Raw genomic sequence first — 20,281 nt, 5'->3', positions numbered from 1 at the left:
CACAATATTGGCCCAGGAGCGTTGAGGACAATCCTTAAAAGCGTGTCCTTTCTGCTTACACACATTACACAGAATCTCATTTTGACAGTCCAAAGTGGTGTGGCCTTTTTGGCCACATCTTTTGCAAATAACCACTTCCTCTTTGCAAGATTCTTGTGTATGACCATATTCATGGCATTTCCTGCAATAATACGGCATCCCAGGGTAGAATAAATAGCCACGTTTACGCCCAATTAAAAAATTTGCAGGTGGGCGACACAGACCTCCAATTCCTCTCACATCTTCTCTGAACTTAACAGCAAACTTATGCTTTCCAGTCCAAAAGTCCATTGCATTCATTATTTTATGAGAGTATTTGACTTCCGCACAATATTGGTTTAAAAATAAGACAATGTCTCTTATATCCACGTATGGATCGTGCATAGTAACCACCAGTGGAACATCGCCATTAGAATATAGAGCAATGAAAACAAGTCCTTTCATATCCTCCTCATTGGCAAGCTCCCGAACTTTCTCAAACATATGGTCACATGCAGATGCGGAAGTCAAGGTAAGAATGAAAAGTCCTTTACCTGGGTCTTTTAGGCAAAACACATCTTCTCTCTGAATGTGCAATAAATCCAGCATAATTCTCTTGACAAAAAATTCCAAAGTCATCTTCTCCTTTTTCTCCTCATCCACTTCAATACGGAAGGTGTTCTTAATCCGAGTTTCAGTATGCGCAGCAAACCTAAGGGTCGCCATGGGGGATCGCCTTCCCGTTCTTTGTAAGTCCTCCTCCTATAGCAGCATGAGGCTTAAGACGGCTAAAAAACCGCCGATGCCTCAAGGCCGAAGGTTCGACGAACTCAGAGCCCCTTGACAAGATACAAGATCTTAGCCAAAAGGCCGAGAAGCGATAACCGTGAAAGGGGCGGGCCCAACAAGGTGCCCTTCATGGGCACTATCACTGCTTGCTGTCAGGGAGGCTGCCAGACAATTTTCCATGCACACTCTGGGCTGGGGGGCAGTCAACCACCAGTACACACAGCAGAACCTAAACCCATACCATTATTGCTAAGCAGCAAGACAGGGGCCCATTGCACTCCCACGGGGCCTTTTTAAATGCAATCCATAACCCGGATTTGCCAGGAACCCTTCTTACTCCTCCTACTTGCATGTGACACTGGGCTTAGGATCTGCATAGGAAACACACACACAAGCACACACCTACCTTTGTTGCCTGCAGATGCCTCCTTGGCTGTCCCCAAACGGTATCAAACCAACACCCACGGGAAGCTGTAAGCATAGAGGACATGCCTGCACCCCATTGGACTTACCTGTGTGGGTTAAACCCGGGTTATTTGACAACCTATGGCGGTGATGGTTCTGCTCAGGCAGAGCAGTGCTGATGCTCCTCATAAAGCTGTCGCTGCTGTGAAGGTTCTAGGTGACATCACAAATCCCTATGGTTACATACACAACAAAGCTGGGTTGTTGTTGTTTACACTCTGCAAGGCCTGTGGAAGTGAGTGACATCATAGCACTGTAGTTCTGAGGGTTCTAGATGGATGCAACAATCTCCTGTTGCTTCTATGAAGGCCATAATAGACGACATCACCAAACAGCTCCATAGTCACATACACAGCAAAGGAGAGATGTTGTTTACACCTAGTGATGTCAGTGGTATTGAGTGACATCACAGCACAGTGCTAAGGCTCCTGGGCCTGGACACAGCAGCGGCTGCAATATCTCAACGGAGAATACGTTTATATATATGTGTGTGTGTGCGCGTATATATATATATATATATATATATATATATTTCTCCGCCGAAATCACTTTTAAACCCATTTCCACCTTTTTTTCCCTTCTCTTCCTCTTACTTTTTTTTCACGTTTTTTTACGTTTTTCTCCTTTTCGCCTCTTTTCTGGGCGTATTATTCTTCTTTTTCTTCTTTTTTTTCGTCTAATGCATACCCCATCAGTGCAGCAATGCTTATTCAATACCGCCAGCAGATGGAGACACTGGGGGATAATTTTCTAAGGATTTATACTGATTTTTCCTGTCTGAATTTGTCGCACAGAAAGTTGCAGGCCAAATATGTGTGACATTTCTGCGACTTTAGCTTCTAGAGCATTTTTACAACATTATACATAGGTGCTGAATACATAAAAAGCGACTGTTCAGCGACAGACAAGTCGCATCGGCTGAAAGTAGGCCAGAATGTCAGTCCATGTTGGAGCAGGTTTAGATACAGTCTAAAGTATAGATCTCAAAGTCTGTGCACAGAATTTAGCAAGGGCCTCGCACCTTCTGATGCATCAGGTAGGTGCACAATAGCATAGCCTAACCCTCTGTACTTTGGTCTATATTGATGCGGGACATAGACAGCCAGCTGATGACCAATCCATTAGTGCAATGGATGGCTGGAAGCATTTGTCTTTGCCTTTGCAATACCACAGAAGCAATGCATGGTCAATGTACAGCAATGACACACCTGTGTGAACAGCCAGGAGACCCCCCCCCCCCCCATGTTATGTTACATAGTTACATAGTTAGTACGGTCGAAAAAAGACATATGTCCATCAAGTTCAACCAGGGAATTAAGGGGTAGGGGTGTGGCGCGATATTGGGGAAGGGATGAGATTTTATATTTCTTCATAAGCATTAATCTTATTTTGTCAATTAGGAACATTCAGCACCCACCCGCTATCAAGGCAGCTGCCTATCATGTCATGCCCTACCTGCACAGGTGTGCTGGCTACTCAAATGATCCAATTAAGGAGGCCATTTAGTCAGCAGCAGCAGAAGTCCTGTGCCTGGACGCTCCAACAGCGGCCAGACACAAGCAGAAGCAGAAGCAGCAGAAGCAGCAGCAGCACCACCTTTTGTTTTTTGGCTGCAGCAGCAGCAAGGCCCACAGGGCTGGCTAGCTGGCTAGCCAGCAAGCAGGTAGCAATGAAAGTAGGAATCTTTCTTTTTAACCCTGTAAGGGGGTGGTGCACTGTACCCGAAGATACTGCCATATCGGGTCAATGCATAGGGCAACGGAAGCAAGCTTCGAAATCGGCCCCCGTTCTCAAAAATCCATTTAATATATGGTCCCCAGATAGGGGACGTATCAGATATTAAACTGATAAGAACAGATACTACACTTGATCTTAGCCAAAAGGCCGAGAAGCGATAACCGTGAAAGGGGCGGGCCCAACAAGGTGCCCTTCATGGGCACTATCACTGCTTGCTGTCAGGGAGGCTGCCAGACAATTTTCCATGCACACTCTGGGCTGGGGGGCAGTCAACCACCAGTACACACAGCAGAACCTAAACCCATACCATTATTGCTAAGCAGCAAGACAGGGGCCCATTGCACTCCCACGGGGCCTTTTTAAATGCAATCCATAACCCGGATTTGCCAGGAACCCTTCTTACTCCTCCTACTTGCATGTGACACTGGGCTTAGGATCTGCATAGGAAACACACACACAAGCACACACCTACCTTTGTTGCCTGCAGATGCCTCCTTGGCTGTCCCCAAACGGTATCAAACCAACACCCACGGGAAGCTGTAAGCATAGAGGACATGCCTGCACCCCATTGGACTTACCTGTGTGGGTTAAACCCGGGTTATTTGACAACCTATGGCGGTGATGGTTCTGCTCAGGCAGAGCAGTGCTGATGCTCCTCATAAAGCTGTCGCTGCTGTGAAGGTTCTAGGTGACATCACAAATCCCTACATACACAACAAAGCTGGGTTGTTGTTGTTTACACTCTGCAAGGCCTGTGGAAGTGAGTGACATCATAGCACTGTAGTTCTGAGGGTTCTAGATGGATGCAACAATCTCCTGTTGCTTCTATGAAGGCCATAATAGACGACATCACCAAACAGCTCCATAGTCACATACACAGCAAAGGAGAGATGTTGTTTACACCTAGTGATGTCAGTGGTATTGAGTGACATCACAGCACAGTGCTAAGGCTCCTGGGCCTGGACACAGCAGCGGCTGCAATATCTCAACGGAGAATACGTTTATATATATGTGTGTGTGTGCGCGTATATATATATATATATATATATATATATATATATATATATATATATATTTCTCCGCCGAAATCACTTTTAAACCCATTTCCACCTTTTTTTCCCTTCTCTTCCTCTTACTTTTTTTTCACGTTTTTTTACGTTTTTCTCCTTTTCGCCTCTTTTCTGGGCGTATTATTCTTCTTTTTCTTCTTTTTTTTCGTCTAATGCATACCCCATCAGTGCAGCAATGCTTATTCAATACCGCCAGCAGATGGAGACACTGGGGGATAATTTTCTAAGGATTTATACTGATTTTTCCTGTCTGAATTTGTCGCACAGAAAGTTGCAGGCCAAATATGTGTGACATTTCTGCGACTTTAGCTTCTAGAGCATTTTTACAACATTATACATAGGTGCTGAATACATAAAAAGCGACTGTTCAGCGACAGACAAGTCGCATCGGCTGAAAGTAGGCCAGAATGTCAGTCCATGTTGGAGCAGGTTTAGATACAGTCTAAAGTATAGATCTCAAAGTCTGTGCACAGAATTTAGCAAGGGCCTCGCACCTTCTGATGCATCAGGTAGGTGCACAATAGCATAGCCTAACCCTCTGTACTTTGGTCTATATTGATGCGGGACATAGACAGCCAGCTGATGACCAATCCATTAGTGCAATGGATGGCTGGAAGCATTTGTCTTTGCCTTTGCAATACCACAGAAGCAATGCATGGTCAATGTACAGCAATGACACACCTGTGTGAACAGCCAGGAGACCCCCCCCCCCCCCCCCCCATGTTATGTTACATAGTTACATAGTTAGTACGGTCGAAAAAAGACATATGTCCATCAAGTTCAACCAGGGAATTAAGGGGTAGGGGTGTGGCGCGATATTGGGGAAGGGATGAGATTTTATATTTCTTCATAAGCATTAATCTTATTTTGTCAATTAGGAACATTCAGCACCCACCCGCTATCAAGGCAGCTGCCTATCATGTCATGCCCTACCTGCACAGGTGTGCTGGCTACTCAAATGATCCAATTAAGGAGGCCATTTAGTCAGCAGCAGCAGAAGTCCTGTGCCTGGACGCTCCAACAGCGGCCAGACACAAGCAGAAGCAGAAGCAGCAGAAGCAGCAGCAGCACCACCTTTTGTTTTTTGGCTGCAGCAGCAGCAAGGCCCACAGGGCTGGCTAGCTGGCTAGCCAGCAAGCAGGTAGCAATGAAAGTAGGAATCTTTCTTTTTAACCCTGTAAGGGGGTGGTGCACTGTACCCGAAGATACTGCCATATCGGGTCAATGCATAGGGCGACGGAAGCAAGCTTCGAAATCGGCCCCCGTTCTCAAAAATCCATTTAATATATGGTCCCCAGATAGGGGACGTATCAGATATTAAACTGATAAGAACAGATTATTTGTTTTTTTTTATCTAAAGCCGAGGAACGTGCTTTCGATTCACCCAAAGTGCAAGAAAAAGTGCAAACGTGTTACACTAAAAAAACGTGCACAAAGGATGCGGACTATCGCAAGCCCTTCTCCGATAGGAGAGAGGCCCCCCAACAAACCTTACCCTTCGCCTCCGGACCAAAAGGTACCTGCGAGGTTCCAGGTTCGATGTCCCTTTTCGCCGAAGCTACTAGGGGACCACAAATGCTCCCGGCATCCCCCTTGGCGTTAGCCAAGGTATCTGCCCGCAGAGCCGATTACGGTAGGTACCCTGCCAAAGCAGGAGTACCCGGGGTGTTTGCAGGGAGGTGCGGAACCTAATGGCCACACACACCTCCCCTAGACCGCCAGGAGTGACACCCAGAAGGGCTACCGCATCCTGACCAATCATGTGAACACACAACACGCAAAAAGTGACACAGTGAGACAAAAAAGAAATAAATAAGTGAATGTGTGCAGATATACTGCCCGGACATCCGGCCGGATCTATAAAAATTTCTCTGATCCTAGCCAGAAGGCCGGGAATCAAGAGGTGAGTGCCACAAGGTGAAGAGATTATGGTGCCCGTGCTTCAACTCAGTGAGTCTATCCTCCCAGTGAGTTTCGGCACCTCGGGGTCACCACTCCCCGAGGCACAAAAGTACCTCGGCTCTAGACCCTCTCAGCCTCATGGCGAGACCCGGAGGGAACAGGTCACATCGGGGCAGCCGTCGAGCTGATTCCTCAGAACCAGCCCCGGAAAGCCCTGGTACACCTGCATCCTCCATGCAGCACCCATCCCCACCAGCCCCATACCGGCGTTACTGTCCACCGGCATGAAAAACTGATAAGAACAGATACTACACTTGATCTTAGCCAAAAGGCCGAGAAGCGATAACCGTGAAAGGGGCGGGCCCAACAAGGTGCCCTTCATGGGCACTATCACTGCTTGCTGTCAGGGAGGCTGCCAGACAATTTTCCATGCACACTCTGGGCTGGGGGGCAGTCAACCACCAGTACACACAGCAGAACCTAAACCCATACCATTATTGCTAAGCAGCAAGACAGGGGCCCATTGCACTCCCACGGGGCCTTTTTAAATGCAATCCATAACCCGGATTTGCCAGGAACCCTTCTTACTCCTCCTACTTGCATGTGACACTGGGCTTAGGATCTGCATAGGAAACACACACACAAGCACACACCTACCTTTGTTGCCTGCAGATGCCTCCTTGGCTGTCCCCAAACGGTATCAAACCAACACCCACGGGAAGCTGTAAGCATAGAGGACATGCCTGCACCCCATTGGACTTACCTGTGTGGGTTAAACCCGGGTTATTTGACAACCTATGGCGGTGATGGTTCTGCTCAGGCAGAGCAGTGCTGATGCTCCTCATAAAGCTGTCGCTGCTGTGAAGGTTCTAGGTGACATCACAAATCCCTATGGTTACATACACAACAAAGCTGGGTTGTTGTTGTTTACACTCTGCAAGGCCTGTGGAAGTGAGTGACATCATAGCACTGTAGTTCTGAGGGTTCTAGATGGATGCAACAATCTCCTGTTGCTTCTATGAAGGCCATAATAGACGACATCACCAAACAGCTCCATAGTCACATACACAGCAAAGGAGAGATGTTGTTTACACCTAGTGATGTCAGTGGTATTGAGTGACATCACAGCACAGTGCTAAGGCTCCTGGGCCTGGACACAGCAGCGGCTGCAATATCTCAACGGAGAATACGTTTATATATATGTGTGTGTGTGCGCGTATATATATATATATATATATATATATATATATATATATATATATATTTCTCCGCCGAAATCACTTTTAAACCCATTTCCCCCTTTTTTTCCCTTCTCTTCCTCTTACTTTTTTTTCACGTTTTTTTACGTTTTTCTCCTTTTCGCCTCTTTTCTGGGCGTATTATTCTTCTTTTTCTTCTTTTTTTTCGTCTAATGCATACCCCATCAGTGCAGCAATGCTTATTCAATACCGCCAGCAGATGGAGACACTGGGGGATAATTTTCTAAGGATTTATACTGATTTTTCCTGTCTGAATTTGTCGCACAGAAAGTTGCAGGCCAAATATGTGTGACATTTCTGCGACTTTAGCTTCTAGAGCATTTTTACAACATTATACATAGGTGCTGAATACATAAAAAGCGACTGTTCAGCGACAGACAAGTCGCATCGGCTGAAAGTAGGCCAGAATGTCAGTCCATGTTGGAGCAGGTTTAGATACAGTCTAAAGTATAGATCTCAAAGTCTGTGCACAGAATTTAGCAAGGGCCTCGCACCTTCTGATGCATCAGGTAGGTGCACAATAGCATAGCCTAACCCTCTGTACTTTGGTCTATATTGATGCGGGACATAGACAGCCAGCTGATGACCAATCCATTAGTGCAATGGATGGCTGGAAGCATTTGTCTTTGCCTTTGCAATACCACAGAAGCAATGCATGGTCAATGTACAGCAATGACACACCTGTGTGAACAGCCAGGAGACCCCCCCCCCCCCCCATGTTATGTTACATAGTTACATAGTTAGTACGGTCGAAAAAAGACATATGTCCATCAAGTTCAACCAGGGAATTAAGGGGTAGGGGTGTGGCGCGATATTGGGGAAGGGATGAGATTTTATATTTCTTCATAAGCATTAATCTTATTTTGTCAATTAGGAACATTCAGCACCCACCCGCTATCAAGGCAGCTGCCTATCATGTCATGCCCTACCTGCACAGGTGTGCTGGCTACTCAAATGATCCAATTAAGGAGGCCATTTAGTCAGCAGCAGCAGAAGTCCTGTGCCTGGACGCTCCAACAGCGACCAGACACAAGCAGAAGCAGAAGCAGCAGAAGCAGCAGCACCACCTTTTGTTTTTTGGCTGCAGCAGCAGCAAGGCCCACAGGGCTGGCTAGCTGGCTAGCCAGCAAGCAGGTAGCAATGAAAGTAGGAATCTTTCTTTTTAACCCTGTAAGGGGGTGGTGCACTGTACCCGAAGATACTGCCATATCGGGTCAATGCATAGGGCGACGGAAGCAAGCTTCGAAATCGACCCCCGTTCTCAAAAATCCATTTAATATATGGTCCCCAGATAGGGGACGTATCAGATATTAAACTGATAAGAACAGATACTACACTTGATCTTAGCCAAAAGGCCGAGAAGCGATAACCGTGAAAGGGGCGGGCCCAACAAGGTGCCCTTCATGGGCACTATCACTGCTTGCTGTCAGGGAGGCTGCCAGACAATTTTCCATGCACACTCTGGGCTGGGGGGCAGTCAACCACCAGTACACACAGCAGAACCTAAACCCATTCCATTATTGCTAAGCAGCAAGACAGGGGCCCATTGCACTCCCACGGGGCCTTTTTAAATGCAATCCATAACCCGGATTTGCCAGGAACCCTTCTTACTCCTCCTACTTGCATGTGACACTGGGCTTAGGATCTGCATAGGAAACACACACACAAGCACACACCTACCTTTGTTGCCTGCAGATGCCTCCTTGGCTGTCCCCAAACGGTATCAAACCAACACCCACGGGAAGCTGTAAGCATAGAGGACATGCCTGCACCCCATTGGACTTACCTGTGTGGGTTAAACCCGGGTTATTTGACAACCTATGGCGGTGATGGTTCTGCTCAGGCAGAGCAGTGCTGATGCTCCTCATAAAGCTGTCGCTGCTGTGAAGGTTCTAGGTGACATCACAAATCCCTATGGTTACATACACAACAAAGCTGGGTTGTTGTTGTTTACACTCTGCAAGGCCTGTGGAAGTGAGTGACATCATAGCACTGTAGTTCTGAGGGTTCTAGATGGATGCAACAATCTCCTGTTGCTTCTATGAAGGCCATAATAGACGACATCACCAAACAGCTCCATAGTCACATACACAGCAAAGGAGAGATGTTGTTTACACCTAGTGATGTCAGTGGTATTGAGTGACATCACAGCACAGTGCTAAGGCTCCTGGGCCTGGACACAGCAGCGGCTGCAATATCTCAACGGAGAATACGTTTATATATATGTGTGTGTGTGCGCGTATATATATATATATATATATATATATATATATATATATATATATATATTTCTCCGCCGAAATCACTTTTAAACCCATTTCCACCTTTTTTTCCCTTCTCTTCCTCTTACTTTTTTTTCACGTTTTTTTACGTTTTTCTCCTTTTCGCCTCTTTTCTGGGCGTATTATTCTTCTTTTTCTTCTTTTTTTTCGTCTAATGCATACCCCATCAGTGCAGCAATGCTTATTCAATACCGCCAGCAGATGGAGACACTGGGGGATAATTTTCTAAGGATTTATACTGATTTTTCCTGTCTGAATTTGTCGCACAGAAAGTTGCAGGCCAAATATGTGTGACATTTCTGCGACTTTAGCTTCTAGAGCATTTTTACAACATTATACATAGGTGCTGAATACATAAAAAGCGACTGTTCAGCGACAGACAAGTCGCATCGGCTGAAAGTAGGCCAGAATGTCAGTCCATGTTGGAGCAGGTTTAGATACAGTCTAAAGTATAGATCTCAAAGTCTGTGCACAGAATTTAGCAAGGGCCTCGCACCTTCTGATGCATCAGGTAGGTGCACAATAGCATAGCCTAACCCTCTGTACTTTGGTCTATATTGATGCGGGACATAGACAGCCAGCTGATGACCAATCCATTACTGCAATGGATGGCTGGAAGCATTTGTCTTTGCCTTTGCAATACCACAGAAGCAATGCATGGTCAATGTACAGCAATGACACACCTGTGTGAACAGCCAGGAGACACCCCCCCCCCCCCCCCCATGTTATGTTACATAGTTACATAGTTAGTACGGTCGAAAAAAGACATATGTCCATCAAGTTCAACCAGGGAATTAAGGGGTAGGGGTGTGGCGCGATATTGGGGAAGGGATGAGATTTTATATTTCTTCTTAAGCATTAATCTTATTTTGTCAATTAGGAACATTCAGCACCCACCCGCTATCAAGGCAGCTGCCTATCATGTCATGCCCTACCTGCACAGGTGTGCTGGCTACTCAAATGATCCAATTAAGGAGGCCATTTAGTCAGCAGCAGCAGAAGTCCTGTGCCTGGACGCTCCAACAGCGGCCAGACACAAGCAGAAGCAGAAGCAGCAGAAGCAGCAGCAGCACCACCTTTTGTTTTTTGGCTGCAGCAGCAGCAAGGCCCACAGGGCTGGCTAGCTGGCTAGCCAGCAAGCAGGTAGCAATGAAAGTAGGAATCTTTCTTTTTAACCCTGTAAGGGGGTGGTGCACTGTACCCGAAGATACTGCCATATCGGGTCAATGCATAGGGCGACGGAAGCAAGCTTCGAAATCGGCCCCTGTTCTCAAAAATCCATTTAATATATGGTCCCCAGATAGGGGACGTATCAGATATTAAACTGATAAGAACAGATACTACACTTGATCTTAGCCAAAAGGCCGAGAAGCGATAACCGTGAAAGGGGCGGGCCCAACAAGGTGCCCTTCATGGGCACTATCACTGCTTGCTGTCAGGGAGGCTGCCAGACAATTTTCCATGCACACTCTGGGCTGGGGGGCAGTCAACCACCAGTACACACAGCAGAACCTAAACCCATACCATTATTGCTAAGCAGCAAGACAGGGGCCCATTGCACTCCCACGGGGCCTTTTTAAATGCAATCCATAACCCGGATTTGCCAGGAACCCTTCTTACTCCTCCTACTTGCATGTGACACTGGGCTTAGGATCTGCATAGGAAACACACACACAAGCACACACCTACCTTTGTTGCCTGCAGATGCCTCCTTGGCTGTCCCCAAACGGTATCAAACCAACACCCACGGGAAGCTGTAAGCATAGAGGACATGCCTGCACCCCATTGGACTTACCTGTGTGGGTTAAACCCGGGTTATTTGACAACCTATGGCGGTGATGGTTCTGCTCAGGCAGAGCAGTGCTGATGCTCCTCATAAAGCTGTCGCTGCTGTGAAGGTTCTAGGTGACATCACAAATCCCTATGGTTACATACACAACAAAGCTGGGTTGTTGTTGTTTACACTCTGCAAGGCCTGTGGAAGTGAGTGACATCATAGCACTGTAGTTCTGAGGGTTCTAGATGGATGCAACAATCTCCTGTTGCTTCTATGAAGGCCATAATAGACGACATCACCAAACAGCTCCATAGTCACATACACAGCAAAGGAGAGATGTTGTTTACACCTAGTGATGTCAGTGGTATTGAGTGACATCACAGCACAGTGTTAAGGCTCCTGGGCCTGGACACAGCAGCGGCTGCAATATCTCAACGGAGAATACGTTTATATATATGTGTGTGTGTGCGCGTATATATATATATATATATATATATATATATATATATATATTTCTCCGCCGAAATCACTTTTAAACCCATTTCCCCTTTTTTTTCCCTTCTCTTCCTCTTACTTTTTTTTCACGTTTTTTTACGTTTTTCTCCTTTTCGCCTCTTTTCTGGGCGTATTATTCTTCTTTTTCTTATTTTTTTTCGTCTAATGCATACCCCATCAGTGCAGCAGTGCTTATTCAATACCGCCAGCAGATGGAGACACTGGGGGATAATTTTCTAAGGATTTATACTGATTTTTCCTGTCTGAATTTGTCGCACAGAAAGTTGCAGGCCAAATATGTGTGACATTTCTGCGACTTTAGCTTCTAGAGCATTTTTACAACATTATACATAGGTGCTGAATACATAAAAAGCGACTGTTCAGCGACAGACAAGTCGCATCGGCTGAAAGTAGGCCAGAATGTCAGTCCATGTTGGAGCAGGTTTAGATACAGTCTAAAGTATAGATCTCAAAGTCTGTGCACAGAATTTAGCAAGGGCCTCGCACCTTCTGATGCATCAGGTAGGTGCACAATAGCATAGCCTAACCCTCTGTACTTTGGTCTATATTGATGCGGGACATAGACAGCCAGCTGATGACCAATCCATTAGTGCAATGGATGGCTGGAAGCATTTGTCTTTGCCTTTGCAATACCACAGAAGCAATGCATGGTCAATGTACAGCAATGACACACCTGTGTGAACAGCCAGGAGACCCCCCCCCCCCATATTATGTTACATAGTTACATAGTTAGTACGGTCGAAAAAAGACATATGTCCATCAAGTTCAACCAGGGAATCAAGGGGTAGGGGTGTGGCGCGATATTGGGGAAGGGATGAGATTTTATATTTCTTCATAAGCATTAATCTTATTTTGTCAATTAGGAACATTCAGCACCCACCCGCTATCAAGGCAGCTGCCTATCATGTCATGCCCTACCTGCACAGGTGTGCTGGCTACTCAAATGATCCAATTAAGGAGGCCATTTAGTCAGCAGCAGCAGAAGTCCTGTGCCTGGACGCTCCAACAGCGGCCAGACACAAGCAGAAGCAGCAGAAGCAGCAGCAGCACCACCTTTTGTTTTTTGGCTGCAGCAGCAGCAAGGCCCACAGGGCTGGCTAGCTGGCTAGCCAGCAAGCAGGTAGCAATGAAATTAGGAATCTTTCTTTTTAACCCTGTAAGGGGGTGGTGCACTGTACCCGAAGATACTGCCATATCGGGTCAATGCATAGGGCGACGGAAGCAAGCTTCGAAATCGGCCCCCGTTCTCAAAAATCCATTTAATATATGGTCCCCAGATAGGGGACGTATCAGATATTAAACTGATAAGAACAGATACTACACTTGATCTTAGCCAAAAGGCCGAGAAGCGATAACCGTGAAAGGGGCGGGCCCAACAAGGTGCCCTTCATGGGCACTATCACTGCTTGCTGTCAGGGAGGCTGCCAGACAATTTTCCATGCACACTCTGGGCTGGGGGGCAGTCAACCACCAGTACACACAGCAGAACCTAAACCCATACCATTATTGCTAAGCAGCAAGACAGGGGCCCATTGCACTCCCACGGGGCCTTTTTAAATGCAATCCATAACCCGGATTTGCCAGGAACCCTTCTTACTCCTCCTACTTGCATGTGACACTGGGCTTAGGATCTGCATAGGAAACACACACACAAGCACACACCTACCTTTGTTGCCTGCAGATGCCTCCTTGGCTGTCCCCAAACGGTATCAAACCAACACCCACGGGAAGCTGTAAGCATAGAGGACATGCCTGCACCCCATTGGACTTACCTGTGTGGGTTAAACCCGGGTTATTTGACAACCTATGGCGGTGATGGTTCTGCTCAGGCAGAGCAGTGCTGATGCTCCTCATAAAGCTGTCGCTGCTGTGAAGGTTCTAGGTGACATCACAAATCCCTATGGTTACATACACAACAAAGCTGGGTTGTTGTTGTTTACACTCTGCAAGGCCTGTGGAAGTGAGTGACATCATAGCACTGTAGTTCTGAGGGTTCTAGATGGATGCAACAATCTCCTGTTGCTTCTATGAAGGCCATAATAGACGACATCACCAAACAGCTCCATAGTCACATACACAGCAAAGGAGAGATGTTGTTTACACCTAGTGATGTCAGTGGTATTGAGTGACATCACAGCACAGTGCTAAGGCTCCTGGGCCTGGACACAGCAGCGGCTGCAATATCTCAACGGAGAATACGTGTGTGTGCGCGTATATATATATATATATATATATATATATATATATATATATATATATATATATTTCTCCGCCGAAATCACTTTTAAACCCATTTCCACCTTTTTTTCCCTTCTCTTCCTCTTACTTTTTTTTCACGTTTTTTTACGTTTTTCTCCTTTTCGCCTCTTTTCTGGGCGTATTATTCTTCTTTTTCTTCTTTTTTTTCGTCTAATGCATACCCCATCAGTGCAGCAGTGCTTATTCAATACCGCCAGCAGATGGAGACACTGGGGGATAATTTTCTAAGGATTTATACTGATTTTTCCTGTCTGAATTTGTCGCACAGAAAGTTGCAGGCCAAATATGTGTGACATTTCTGCGACTTTAGCTTCTAGAGCATTTTTACAACATTATACATAGGTGCTGAATACATAAAAAGCGACTGTTCAGCGACAGACAAGTCGCATCGGCTGAAAGTAGGCCAGAATGTCAGTCCATGTTGGAGCAGGTTTAGATACAGTCTAAAGTATAGATCTCAAAGTCTGTGCACAGAATTTAGCAAGGGCCTCGCACCTTCTGATGCATCAGGTAGGTGCACAATAGCATAGCCTAACCCTCTGTACTTTGGTCTATATTGATGCGGGACATAGACAGCCAGCTGATGACCAATCCATTAGTGCAATGGATGGCTGGAAGCATTTGTCTTTGCCTTTGCAATACCACAGAAGCAATGCATGGTCAATGTACAGCAATGACACACCTGTGTGAACAGCCAGGAGACCCCCCCCCCCCCCCCCATGTTATGTTACATAGTTACATAGTTAGTACGGTCGAAAAAAGACATATGTCCATCAAGTTCAACCAGGGAATCAAGGGGTAGGGGTGTGGCGCGATATTGGGGAAGGGATGAGATTTTATATTTCTTCATAAGCATTAATCTTATTTTGTCAATTAGGAACATTCAGCACCCACCCGCTATCAAGGCAGCTGCCTATCATGTCATGCCCTACCTGCACAGGTGTGCTGGCTACTCAAATGATCCAATTAAGGAGGCCATTTAGTCAGCAGCAGCAGAAGTCCTGTGCCTGGACGCTCCAACAGCGGCCAGACACAAGCAGAAGCAGAAGCAGCAGAAGCAGCAGCAGCACCACCTTTTGTTTTTTGGCTGCAGCAGCAGCAAGGCCCACAGGGCTGGATAGCTGGCTAGCCAGCAAGCAGGTAGCAATGAAAGTAGGAATCTTTCTTTTTAACCCTGTAAGGGGGTGGTGCACTGTACCCGAAGATACTGCCATATCGGGTCAATGCATAGGGCGACGGAAGCAAGCTTCGAAATCGGCCCCCGTTCTCAAAAATCCATTTAATATATGGTCCCCAGATAGGGGACGTATCAGATATTAAACTGATAAGAACAGATTTTTTTTTTTTTTTTATCTAAAGCCGAGGAACGTGCTTTCGATTCACCCAAAGTGCAAGAAAAAGTGCAAACGTGTTACACTAAAAAAAACGTGCACAAAGGATGCGGTCTATCGCAAGCCCTTCTCCGATAGGAGAGAGGCCCCCCAACAAACCTTACCCTTCACCTCCGGACCAAAAGGTACCTGCGAGGTTCCAGGTTCGATGTCCCTTTTCGCCGAAGCTACTAGGGGACCACAAATGCTCCCGGCATCCCCCTTGGCGTTGGCCAAGGTATCTGCCCGCAGAGCCGATTACGGTAGGTACCCTGCCAAAGCAGGAGTACCCGGGGTGTTTGCAGGGAGGTGCGGAACCTAATGGCCACACACACCTCCCCTAGACCGCCAGGAGGGACACCCAGAAGGGCTACCGCATCCTGACAAATCCTGTGAACACACAACACGCAAAAAGTGACACAGTGAGACAAAAAAGAAATAAATAAGTGAATGTGTGCAGATATACTGCCCGGACATCCGGCCGGATCTATAAAAATTTCTCTGATCCTAGCCAGAAGGCCGGGAATCAAGAGGTGAGTGCCACAAGGTGAAGAGATTATGGTGCCCGTGCTTCAACTCAGTGAGCCTATTCTCCCAGTGAGTTTCGGCACCTCGGGGTCACCACTCCCCGAGGCACAAAAGTACCTCGGCTCTAGACCCTCTCAGCCTCATGGCGAGACCCGGAGGGAACAGGTCACATCGGGGCAGCCGTCGAGCTGATTCCTCAGAACCAGCCCCGGAAAGCCCTGGTACACCTGCATCCTCCATGCAGCACCCATCCCCACCAGCATGAAAACTGATAAGAACAGATACTACACTTGATCTTAGCCAAAAGGCCGAGAAGCGATAACCGTGAAAGGGGCGGGCCCAACAAGGTGCCCTTCATGGGCACTATCACTGCTTGCTGTCAGGGAGGCTGCCAGACAATTTTCCATGCACACTCTGGGCTGGGGGGCAGTCAACCACCAGTACACACAGCAGAACCTAAACCCATACCATTATTGCTAAGCAGCAAGACAGGGGCCCATTGCACTCCCACGGGGCCTTTTTAAATGCAATCCATAACCCGGATTTGCCAGGAACCCTTCTTACTCCTCCTACTTGCATGTGACACTGGGCTTAGGATCTGCATAGGAAACACACACACAAGCACACACCTACCTTTGTTGCCTGCAGATGCCTCCTTGGCTGTCCCCAAACGGTATCAAACCAACACCCACGGGAAGCTGTAAGCATAGAGGACATGCCTGCACCCCATTGGACTTACCTGTGTGGGTTAAACCCGGGTTATTTGACAACCTATGGCGGTGATGGTTCTGCTCAGGCAGAGCAGTGCTGATGCTCCTCATAAAGCTGTCGCTGCTGTGAAGGTTCTAGGTGACATCACAAATCCCTATGGTTACATACACAACAAAGCTGGGTTGTTGTTGTTTACACTCTGCAAGGCCTGTGGAAGTGAGTGACATCATAGCACTGTAGTTCTGAGGGTTCTAGATGGATGCAACAATCTCCTGTTGCTTCTATGTAGGCCATAATAGACGACATCACCAAACAGCTCCATAGTCACATACACAGCAAAGGAGAGATGTTGTTTACACCTAGTGATGTCAGTGGTATTGAGTGACATCACAGCACAGTGCTAAGGCTCCTGGGCCTGGACACAGCAGCGGCTGCAATATCTCAACGGGGAATACGTTTATATATATGTGTGTGTGTGCGCGTATATATATATATATATATATATATATATATATATATATATATATATTTCTCCGCCGAAATCACTTTTAAACCCATTTCCACCTTTTTTTCCCTTCTCTTCCTCTTACTTTTTTTTCACGTTTTTTTACGTTTTTCTCCTTTTCGCCTCTTTTCTGGGCGTATTATTCTTCTTTTTCTTCTTTTTTTTCGTCTAATGAACACCCATCAGTGCAGCAATGCTTATTCAATACCGCCAGCATATGGAGACACTGGGGGATAATTTTCTAAGGATTTATACTGATTTTTCCTGTCTGAATTTGTCGCACAGAAAGTTGCAGGCCAAATATGTGTGACATTTCTGCGACTTTAGCTTCTAGAGCATTTTTACAACATTATACATAGGTGCTGAATACATAAAAAGCGACTGTTCAGCGACAGACAAGTCGCATCGGCTGAAAGTAGGCCAGAATGTCAGTCCATGTTGGAGCAGGTTTAGATACAGTCTAAAGTATAGATCTCAAAGTCTGTGCACAGAATTTAGCAAGGGCCTCGCACCTTCTGATGCATCAGGTAGGTGCACAATAGCATAGCCTAACCCTCTGTACTTTGGTCTATATTGATGCGGGACATAGACAGCCAGCTGATGACCAATCCATTAGTGCAATGGATGGCTGGAAGCATTTGTCTTTGCCTTTGCAATACCACAGAAGCAATGCATGGTCAATGTACAGCAATGACACACCTGTGTGAACAGCCAGGAGACCCCCCCCCCCCCCCCCCATGTTATGTTACATAGTTACATAGTTAGTACGGTCGAAAAAAGACATATGTCCATCAAGTTCAACCAGGGAATTAAGGGGTAGGGGTGTGGCGCGATATTGGGGAAGGGATGAGATTTTATATTTCTTCATAAGCATTAATCTTATTTTGTCAATTAGGAACATTCAGCACCCACCCGCTATCAAGGCAGCTGCCTATCATGTCATGCCCTACCTGCACAGGTGTGCTGGCTACTCAAATGATCCAATTAAGGAGGCCATTTAGTCAGCAGCAGCAGAAGTCCTGTGCCTGGACGCTCCAACAGCGGCCAGACACAAGCAGAAGCAGAAGCAGCAGAAGCAGCAGCAGCACCACCTTTTGTTTTTTGTCTGCAGCAGCAGCAAGGCCCACAGGGCTGGCTAGCTGGCTAGCCAGCAAGCAGGTAGCAATGAAAGTAGGAATCTTTCTTTTTAACCCTGTAAGGGGGTGGTGCACTGTACCCGAAGATACTGCCATATCGGGTCAATGCATAGGGCGACGGAAGCAAGCTTCGAAATCGGCCCCCGTTCTCAAAAATCCATTTAATATATGGTCCCCAGATAGGGGACGTATCAGATATTAAACTGATAAGAACAGATACTACACTTGATCTTAGCCAAAAGGCCGAGAAGCGATAACCGTGAAAGGGGCGGGCCCAACAAGGTGCCCTTCATGGGCACTATCACTGCTTGCTGTCAGGGAGGCTGCCAGACAATTTTCCATGCACACTCTGGGCTGGGGGGCAGTCAACCACCAGTACACACAGCAGAACCTAAACCCATACCATTATTGCTAAGCAGCAAGACAGGGGCCCATTGCACTCCCACGGGGCCTTTTTAAATGCAATCCATAACCCGGATTTGCCAGGAACCCTTCTTACTCCTCCTACTTGCATGTGACACTGGGCTTAGGATCTGCATAGGAAACACACACACAAGCACACACCTACCTTTGTTGCCTGCAGATGCCTCCTTGGCTGTCCCCAAACGGTATCAAACCAACACCCACGGGAAGCTGTAAGCATAGAGGACATGCCTGCACCCCATTGGACTTACCTGTGTGGGTTAAACCCGGGTTATTTGACAACCTATGGCGGTGATGGTTCTGCTCAGGCAGAGCAGTGCTGATGCTCCTCATAAAGCTGTCGCTGCTGTGAAGGTTCTAGGTGACATCACAAATCCCTATGGTTACATACACAACAAAGCTGGGTTGTTGTTGTTTACACTCTGCAAGGCCTGTGGAAGTGAGTGACATCATAGCACTGTAGTTCTGAGGGTTCTAGATGGATGCAACAATCTCCTGTTGCTTCTATGAAGGCCATAATAGACGACATCACCAAACAGCTCCATAGTCACATACACAGCAAAGGAGAGATGTTGTTTACACCTAGTGATGTCAGTGGTATTGAGTGACATCACAGCACAGTGCTAAGGCTCCTGGGCCTGGACACAGCAGCGGCTGCAATATCTCAACGGAGAATACGTTTATATATATGTGTGTGTGTGCGCGTATATATATATATATATATATATATATATATATATATATATATATATTTCTCCGCCGAAATCACTTTTAAACCCATTTCCACCTTTTTTTCCCTTCTCTTCCTCTTACTTTTTTTTCACGTTTTTTTACGTTTTTCTCCTTTTCGCCTCTTTTCTGGGCGTATTATTCTTCTTTTTCTTCTTTTTTTTCGTCTAATGCATACCCCATCAGTGCAGCAATGCTTATTCAATACCGCCAGCAGATGGAGACACTGGGGGATAATTTTCTAAGGATTTATACTGATTTTTCCTGTCTGAATTTGTCGCACAGAAAGTTGCAGGCCAAATATGTGTGACATTTCTGCGACTTTAGCTTCTAGAGCATTTTTACAACATTATACATAGGTGCTGAATACATAAAAAGCGACTGTTCAGCGACAGACAAGTCGCATCGGCTGAAAGTAGGCCAGAATGTCAGTCCATGTTGGAGCAGGTTTAGATACAGTCTAAAGTATAGATCTCAAAGTCTGTGCACAGAATTTAGCAAGGGCCTCGCACCTTCTGATGCATCAGGTAGGTGCACAATAGCATAGCCTAACCCTCTGTACTTTGGTCTATATTGATGCGGGACATAGACAGCCAGCTGATGACCAATCCATTACTGCAATGGATGGCTGGAAGCATTTGTCTTTGCCTTTGCAATACCACAGAAGCAATGCATGGTCAATGTACAGCAATGACACACCTGTGTGAACAGCCAGGAGACACCCCCCCCCCCCCCCCCCCATGTTATGTTACATAGTTACATAGTTAGTACGGTCGAAAAAAGACATATGTCCATCAAGTTCAAC

At 46.5% G+C, this 20,281-nt stretch overlaps 8 non-coding genes and 1 pseudogene across 8 annotated transcripts; all 9 read right to left on the bottom strand.

Annotated features, from left to right (window-relative positions):
- Positions 1-2,977: 2,977 nt before the first annotated feature.
- LOC130320153 (U2 spliceosomal RNA) lies at positions 2,978-3,168 on the bottom strand. Its single transcript, XR_008866113.1, has one exon. It is a non-coding gene; the product is annotated as a U2 spliceosomal RNA (small nuclear RNA).
- Positions 3,169-5,262: 2,094 nt separating this feature from the next.
- Positions 5,263-5,444, bottom strand: LOC130320187 (U2 spliceosomal RNA). Its single transcript, XR_008866143.1, has one exon. It is a non-coding gene; the product is annotated as a U2 spliceosomal RNA (small nuclear RNA).
- Positions 5,445-6,137: 693 nt separating this feature from the next.
- Positions 6,138-6,325, bottom strand: LOC130320207 (U2 spliceosomal RNA). Its single transcript, XR_008866152.1, has one exon. It is a non-coding gene; the product is annotated as a U2 spliceosomal RNA (small nuclear RNA).
- Positions 6,326-8,416: 2,091 nt separating this feature from the next.
- LOC130320154 (U2 spliceosomal RNA) lies at positions 8,417-8,607 on the bottom strand. The gene has a single exon (XR_008866114.1). It is a non-coding gene; the product is annotated as a U2 spliceosomal RNA (small nuclear RNA).
- Positions 8,608-10,707: 2,100 nt separating this feature from the next.
- Positions 10,708-10,898, bottom strand: LOC130320090 (U2 spliceosomal RNA). The gene has a single exon (XR_008866056.1). It is a non-coding gene; the product is annotated as a U2 spliceosomal RNA (small nuclear RNA).
- Positions 10,899-12,977: 2,079 nt separating this feature from the next.
- Positions 12,978-13,168, bottom strand: LOC130320080 (U2 spliceosomal RNA). Its single transcript, XR_008866048.1, has one exon. It is a non-coding gene; the product is annotated as a U2 spliceosomal RNA (small nuclear RNA).
- Positions 13,169-15,256: 2,088 nt separating this feature from the next.
- Positions 15,257-15,438, bottom strand: LOC130320196 (U2 spliceosomal RNA). Its single transcript, XR_008866148.1, has one exon. It is a non-coding gene; the product is annotated as a U2 spliceosomal RNA (small nuclear RNA).
- Positions 15,439-16,132: 694 nt separating this feature from the next.
- LOC130320202 (U2 spliceosomal RNA) lies at positions 16,133-16,292 on the bottom strand (annotated as a pseudogene).
- A 2,096-nt stretch (positions 16,293-18,388) lies between these two features.
- Positions 18,389-18,579, bottom strand: LOC130320079 (U2 spliceosomal RNA). The gene has a single exon (XR_008866047.1). It is a non-coding gene; the product is annotated as a U2 spliceosomal RNA (small nuclear RNA).
- Between the last annotated feature and the right edge of the window lie 1,702 nt (positions 18,580-20,281).

Source organism: Hyla sarda, unplaced genomic scaffold (genome assembly GCF_029499605.1).
Source record: "Hyla sarda isolate aHylSar1 unplaced genomic scaffold, aHylSar1.hap1 scaffold_219, whole genome shotgun sequence".
Classification (NCBI taxonomy): Eukaryota; Metazoa; Chordata; class Amphibia; order Anura; family Hylidae; genus Hyla; species Hyla sarda.
This window is presented reverse-complemented; position numbering and strand designations above follow the sequence as displayed.